The 8,351-nt window shown below is 32.8% G+C and overlaps 1 long non-coding RNA gene across 1 annotated transcript in view; it reads right to left on the bottom strand.

The window, feature by feature from the left end:
* LOC145248750 (uncharacterized) overlaps positions 1 to 4,046 on the bottom strand; it is a 749,979-nt gene extending 745,933 nt beyond the window's left edge. The window contains exon 1 of the long non-coding RNA XR_013863393.1: positions 3,988 to 4,046. This is a non-coding gene — a long non-coding RNA (uncharacterized LOC145248750). The remainder of the gene's footprint in view (positions 1 to 3,987) is intronic.
* Between the last annotated feature and the right edge of the window lie 4,305 nt (positions 4,047 to 8,351).

Below are 8,351 nucleotides of genomic sequence, written 5' to 3'. Positions count from 1 at the left end.
AGGACCTTCCAGAAGAGGACAATCACGGCCATTGCAGAATCGACGGGGTAAGAGGCCACATTTGCTTACCTGCGGCGGGAGTACTTACACGAAAAAAAACCTTAGAAAGTGTCGTTATTAGGCGATTGATGAGATGAAATAGTCAGTGACGACGTTCATTGACATGCTCACACAATAGGGCATCTATGTGGCCTACCAGAATTGTTAGAACGTTGCATTTCAGCTGGAGGAGATTAGTCTGAAGGGGAACATATTTTTATAAGTGTACTATCAAGAAAAATGACCGTAAGAAAATTTCTGGAATATTAATGTAAGCATCGCGTATATGCATACATTTATCGCAAAAAAATGTTTATTAAGTTCCAGAGATTTTTAGGTGATCCTTCATCATTTCAATCGATTTGATTATTCGGATTCAATTCACTATTGGTTCTTTAGTTATAATAAATAATCTTTAGTTCAGAAAGACACACCCTACTTACGCTGGGTGTTTAATCAATGCTAACCGGAAATTATAATATACACGATGACAATAACTGTTCGAATAATCTATAAACATAAAAAAAATATCACTGCAATCAATTGATTTGTACCAGCCGTTTCATCACGCTAGAAGCAAAGGAACTGCTTGACTCAACAAAATGATGTGTCGGAGTTAAGTTCTATTTGCGATTTAGTAAAGCCAGACTTAACAAAAGTGTGTCTCGAAGGTAATTTCATATGTGATGACTGCTATTACTGAAATTCAAATGTTGAGATTAATGTAAAAAATGATCATATACATAATGCAACCACTATCAAATTTATAGAAGATGAGCGCTGTTACGGACTTGTGGTAAATATATATCAACTACTTTTGTCACTTAGTTATTTTTACCCGTGTTCCCCACCTTACAAAGCATATTGCCGTTTAGACGCAAGGGGCTACTATTTTGGGGGCATGTATAGGAAAACTAAACAAGATATTTGTTTATTTACCATTTAAATTTCTGCATATTAGCACAGCCAGGGAAGCAGGCAGCAGGAAGGGGATTCCAACGTCTAACTGTTCGAGGGAAGAAACTGTCTGGCATTTAGGGACAAAAAACGTGAAGGGGTGAGATCTTAGTGCTAAGCTGGTTTGTCGGGGATATGTAAGTCGATGGGTTACAAGTGAAACACGATCATCAGTACACATTCCACTAAAATATTTGTAAAACAGACGCAGTGATGTAATATAGCGTCGATGAGACAGGGGCTTGAGTTTAGTTGATAAAGTGGGACCGATTAGATAGATAAAGGCCAAAAAAGAGTTGTCAAAGAGAGAGAGAGAGAGAGAGAGAGAGATTAGTAGTAAATGCCCCAGTCTAGATCTGACAACAATACACCATGCATGGGCGAATGCTGGCCTTGTACAGGCACAGCATACTCTCAAGCGTGAGTAGGTTCCTAGCTTTATACGGGAAACCCAGCTTCTTTCCAACAGCCTTGGCAATGTCCTCTATGTATTGTATTCATATTATTTCGCTATGCTTTGACTATCCTCGAACCCAAGGTGTTTAAGTTAAGTTTAACATTGTTGATTTGGGATCTGATCTTTGCAGACGGAATGGTCTATGTAGCTTTGTTATGTGCTAGAAAGATGGTCTGTGTCTATTTGGCATGAATTGACCCTCATGAATTGACCACGTGTGACAAAAGTGTATGGACTGACGTGAGTCATTGTACGAACAGGCTTATAAAGTACAAATAATCTTTCGCGATCATTTTTGAGGCAAAAATATAATTATTCCAATAGAAAATAACCAGAAATGTACAATTCAGATGCTCAAAACCTTAGACCTAATATTGCTCAATGAAAGAATAGCTCGCTTTGCGAATAATATTGCTAGGACAATATACCATATTTCTTTGTTGTCTGACTTCATTAAATCACTCCACACATTATTTGCCAATCCAGCATTTGGTAAAAAAAGTTGTTGTCCCTGGCACTCACAATACTGTTGACCTTAGAAAATCGATTGAGGATAGTTTTTATTAAGTTAGTGCAAAAATAATGTCGTTTCTTGACGTTCAACTTCACGTAAAAAAAAAAAAAAAAAAAAAAAAACGACATTAATAATAGTGGCCAACAAGAAGATACTATTGCCTTTTGGAAATGTTTGAACAACAATTTCCCTGACGGCGTCAAAATATACAAGTTTGAAATAATTAAAACACTGAAATATTAAATGAGGGTCAGTAAACATAAAATGCATTGTCAAATATTACGAGATAATGAATGCAATTGCATTTTTAAAGCTGGCTGTGTATGCTAAACTGTGCCGATTGATAAGAATCCACTTTCATCGAACTCAAGCTTAATAATGGTCGCCAGCAAACTAAAAAGTTTTCTTAAACATTGTAATGAGTGACAACAAATTAGGGAGCACTCGGAAACAGGAACTAGAGCTTTCCCTACTGAAATTAAATTTTTATGTATACAAATTAATGTTTTTGTTTTTCTTTTACAATAATACGCCTTGATTAATTAATGCCGTCAGTATAAATTTCAATGCAAAAATAAATGCATTTTAACAAATTTCAAATTAAAATCAGCCATGATGCTCACTTTTATTAAACCGATTTACGGCATTATACATGCATCGTTAAAAAAAAAATAATGGCAAGTAGAATAACGTCAATGAAATTAATATTTTCCATAGTGTCAATGTTTTGTTCCAAAATAAGCGACATTTTTATAAAATTATAAAAATAAAAACAATTAGCAAAAACAAACAAAATATCTAATTACCAAAGCAAGAAATTGGTAAACACACTCCTATTCATAACCAAATCATAACCTCAGCGTGGTATACGAATTTAATTTCATCAATGCAAGCGAACTTGTATGAAACATTATAAGCGTAACATTAATACTTTTATTTAATTATTGCATTATGTGATATCTTTTTATAATTCTTTTTAATGGATAAATATGATTTTTTCGTGAAAAAAACACTTTCCTCAACAAAATATGTCCAACAAAATGCTTTATCGCAAAAAAATTGATTAATATTAAACATTAAAAAGGAAGATACTTAAAATTTAAAAGAACAAGGTCGATGGCCTTCCGTAAGTAACGTGCCGACATTAATCATTAAACCATTAAAGCAGAATCGTTTACTATTTTACATACATTCTGTTTACATAAGGGGGCTCCACAGCCCCCTAATGTAAACATAATTTTTGTGAAATATTTAACTGATGAAGCAACTGTTAACAACTGTACAAGTTGTATAATGAAAAAAAAATTATATTTTTGTAAAATTACTGACAGCATAATTAGCGTCCTAAATAATGAGATGGAAAAAAATGAACGAATCTTAGTAAAAAAAAAAAAAAAAAAAAAAAAAAAAAAAACAGCGCCGGTTTCGGGGAAACGAATATCATTTTAATTTGTTTTGATATGAAGAAATTACGACATGGCCAGAAGATAGCTGCTAATTTTACGTTAAATTTATATAGGAAAGTGATCCGCCACTTTTTGAAAAAAAAATCTTCATATCATGAACGCTACTAATCTGCCCAAAATTAAAATATGGTATTCGTTTCCAGCACCACCGAAAACCTTTTAAAATGTTTGTTGAGAAGTTGGAAAGAAACTTGACATTGGCCGATATTTTTTGTTCGAGAAAAGGTTCAAAGGTAAGTCAAATAAACACTTTTGTGTGCAAATTGTTTTATTCCAGAAAAATTGAAAAATAATTATCTTTCTTTTTTGGGGTGTTCTTTTTATTTAATTATTTTTTTTTCTCAAGGAAAAATGTGAAAACTAGAAAAATTGAAAAAAAACTGGCTGAGATATAATTGTTTCTTTTTTTTCCTATTAAAGCAGATATTGTTGTTTCCTCAGACCGTTGTTTTATTAATCGTGTGTGTGCGTAATCGTATTCCGCATTCTGTGTTGCTCGCTCAAACGCCTACAATGGCAATTGTAGGCCTTGACTTGGAAAAAAAGAGAATTACCAGTTCGGGTGATATACAGGTTCGACATGTGGTAGCTTGACACCTCCAGGCATAGCCATCGCTTTCCTTTCCTTGTCCACATGATGTACAAGTTTTCGTCCGTGCCAGTATTTTTTTTAGAAAAGTAGAGGACTCCGGTTGGTGTTTCCAGCTGCTCACTTAAGACTGCAAATTTATGTTCCTTTTTCTGACGTTAAAATACGAAATTATGTGCTTTTTTACTGATTTATTTTACTTTCTTCCTCTTCCAAATTGTCGTCTGCTGCTTTGAGTTTTCAACTCGCGCGAACGCGCGTCGCATTTAAAACAATTGCGCTACATTGTCATTGGTTCAGCTTTATGTTTGGTCAGAAGGCTTAATTTTCTCGGCGACGCTCGGCTTACCCCGGCTGTTGACGTCATGTTGCGCTGAGTTACGTCTGGATCACTCTCTGCATGAGTACAAACCATTTTTATTTGTTATTGTTGAGTAATCCGGGTTTTTTCACTGTATTTAGTAGTTTCACGCCGATCTAATTCATCGCTCTGTTTATATATGTTTATTTTTTATTAAAAAATTGCAGCCATTGAAGTATTAGCGGTTTGTTTGCCATACTTATAGGTAAATGGACACATAACAGATAGCATAATACTAAGAGTTAAATTCAAACTTTGATATATCTTTTAATTTCAACGCGAAAAATAACAATTGGGACGCTGAAAACGTACACAGTAAAACAATACGTTGTAAAATGTTCTTTTGGTTGTCAAACGGTTAATGTAGATTTATTTGCAAGAACGTTGTGTTAAAATAACTTAAACGTAATACGGAAATGAACGATGTAAAAAATGTAGAAAGTATTAACAATGTTTTATTTGTATAACTTAAACGCGACAAAAAAAAACAATTGGGACGCTGAAAACGAACACAGTAAAATAATACATTGTCAACGGGTCAAAGTTGATTGATTTGTAAGAAAATTGTGGTAGTATTGTTGTATTTTTTTTTACACAGTGATCATCACGTATCAAGGCCCGGAATCCACTCAGGGATAAGGGTTATTGCAAGTACATAATACAGAATAGTTGCAAAATACCCCCGCCCTTCCCATGTTAAATAATACTTTCGAAATAATAGCCTTAATATTTTAGTGCGCAGGTAAAATTCTGCAAAAGTAGCGATTTATGTTTATTTTACACTGTTATGGGTTTATGTTTATGTACGCAGACGCAACTGGAAATGGTAAACTGGATATTGGGTTACAATACCAGTTACAAGGTCATTTGAGTTTTATAATTATTTGGATTTAATATAAAATATATATTTTTTTTTACCATATATAATATCACATACATCGCTATGGTATGATTATTAACATAAATCGGTAATTTTCAGTTTACCGCCCGTCGGCATTCCCCCTTGAATTGTCGACTTTTAGAAGTGTTGGGGGACGCTGAGAACGAATATTGTATTTATTTCTTGCATAAACGAGTAGTTATTCATATTTGAAGACATTTAGTACCCAACGTAATGATTACAGTTTGGCAAGCAAGATGCCCTCCCGTGTATTTACTAGCCAAAACAAAAAAAAAATTACCCCAGACCTCCTTTCACTTTCTCATAATTGGACGAATAATTATTTTCATGATAAAAAAGACATTTATTTTCGTTTTTTGACAAACCCATATTTTTTTTCTCACCCCAAATCTGATAATCAGACCCGTCGCAAATTTACCGTTTGCATGCTATGAACTCCTGGACCCTGGGAGTTTTTAAAGAAATGTCAGTTTAAATAAATTGGGGGATCACTTTTCTATGATAAGTTCACCGAACATGAGCACGAACACTTGCCCCCCCCCCAAAAAAAAAATATTTTGTTTATATTTGGGCTGGGAGATTCGGGGGCGTCCGGGGGGATTTGGGGCGTTGTTGTAATTGTACTTTCTAAATATGTTTCCTGTGAAGTTGTGTATTGCAATGAGCATAAATAAAAGACAGGGTCAGACGTTTAAAACCATTGGCGGAGACGTGACACCAGCCTGCCTCAGTCACGGCATGTTCTACGTCTCCATCAGCCGGACAGGAAGTTCAGAAAAACTGTACATTTTGACTCCAAATCAAAGAAGAAGAAATGCAGTTTACCACGAGGCTCTTCAATGAAAAGTTCTACAAAAGGAGGTGATGAAAAACTGATATGATCTCATTGTGGTATGTTTTCAGTATTGAATTTGTTGAATAAGATTTAAGCATGAAGTTGAAATTTACTTCCCTCTTACAACATCCACTTATTGGAAAGGTTGTTGGTTAGTTGTTTTGTTTTGCGGCATATCAACCCTTTTCAGGTGATTTGATGCCGAATCCAGTGATTGTGAAGAAAAGGCTTTTGATAGAATATGTATATATTTTTTCCAGTCAGTTTCTATTCAACCCATAGTTGGGACCCTAATAGGTACTATCAGACCAGGTCAGAGTGGACCTGGGGGCAATGCCAATCAAGGAGTGACTCCACACTTCCCGAAGCCCGACAGCTGAGGCTTCACCATCGGATATAGTTTAGCGTCATATCCAGGACCACTGGAAAGGTGGTCACGAATCGCGTACCTAAGTGTGCAGCACAGTCCCGGAAGATGCGCGGGTATCTTTGCTAGTATATACATATATATATATATATATATATATATATATATATATATATAATACTTGTTTATTGTTATATAAACATGCTCACATCCCGCTGCTACAAATAGCCACTTGTTTGCTATTTGTAGCAGCGGGATGTGAGCATGTTTATATAACAATAAACAAGTATTATCAGCTCTTTTTATTGAGCACTATCTAACAACCTCGTTGAATTCATTAGTCCATTACTTTTGAATATAAAACACCCCGAGTATATATATATATATATATATATATATATATATATATATATATATATATATATATATATATATATATATATATATGTAATGGAGTCATATATCCGCAAATATGTGCATGTATGCATGTATCTCTCACTATATATGCATATCTATACACATATATGTGTGTATTTATATAGTTGCAGATATGTGCGTATAGGAGTGTACATATGCTTATATATAAACACATGAATATATTTATGAATATATACATGTACATGACTTAAGCATCGAATATATACATGTATTTAAATATCAATTCTCTCTCTCTCAATCTCTGTCTGTCTCTCTCTCTTTATTTGTATATATATATATATATATATATATATATATATATATATATATATATATATATATGATAAGTGACATTTATTCACTACTCTATTAATATTTGTGACTTATATAGTTGTTGCATTTCTTTTACCTATTTTACACAGCCTCCAATGTGGCATTTTGAATCATTATAATGAACGAATATGACAGTGATAGAAATATATATTTTATTTTTTTTACAATCGATGAAATGATAGCGTAAAATAATATTTGAATCCGCCAAAATAAAAACGGATTTAAATGTGTGAACGAAAATTACAAAATAAAAAAATAAAAAAATCTGGATTCCGTTATAAATGTTTCGTTTTGAATGGATGCCGTCTTTTTCGTGAAATTTTATGCGAACGTGAGAAGCAAACTAATTAAAAGAGGTGAAAACAAAATCGATGTCGATTCTTGCAAAAATAAATTTGCTCAAGGTTCAGAGGAACTTTTAAGTCTGGTATATGTGTGTATGGCAAGTGCTAGATGGAAAATTATTCTCATGAATTCTTTTAATATAACATTGTTTTAAGAACCAAATTGAATCATGTAGCCTCTTCCTGGTATGAACAGTGTATAAATAATAAGACCTGCATTAGTTAATCAATGGAAATTCCTTAAAAAATTAAGTAAAATAACAAGAAGTAACGAAGATATGTGAATGCGAGTATCATGTTTTTCTAGACTTCTTGTAAGTACAACCAAATACTCGAACTCATATCCAAATTAAAAACTTAAAACAGTAAATACGACAAGGTAATTGTATATATATATATATATATATATATATATATATATATATATATATATATATATATATATATATATATATATCAGACAGGGGATATATATATATATATATATATATATATATATATATATTTTTAAAGCAAATTTATTATGTAAATTCAAAAATATATATTTTTCTCTACTTATTTTTATCTCCAACCCATATTAATTTTCTTAGAAATTTTAAATCCAGACCTTTTATTTCATTTTTTTTCAAATTCATCTGCCTTACTTTTAATGCTAGGTTTATTTATGGTGCTTTTTAAATTCAATAAAAACCCTTCAAAATTTGCTGATGAGGAGACCTTGCTTATCAAAAATCTATATATAATTATTGTACATAACTTGATGTATACCAC

Source organism: Euprymna scolopes, chromosome 27 (assembly GCF_053919585.1).
Source record: "Euprymna scolopes isolate OS-2025 chromosome 27, ASM5391958v1, whole genome shotgun sequence".
In the NCBI taxonomy this organism is placed as follows: Eukaryota; Metazoa; Mollusca; class Cephalopoda; order Sepiida; family Sepiolidae; genus Euprymna; species Euprymna scolopes.
The sequence above is the reverse complement of the archived record's forward strand: the minus strand, read 5'-3'. Positions and strand labels throughout refer to the sequence as shown.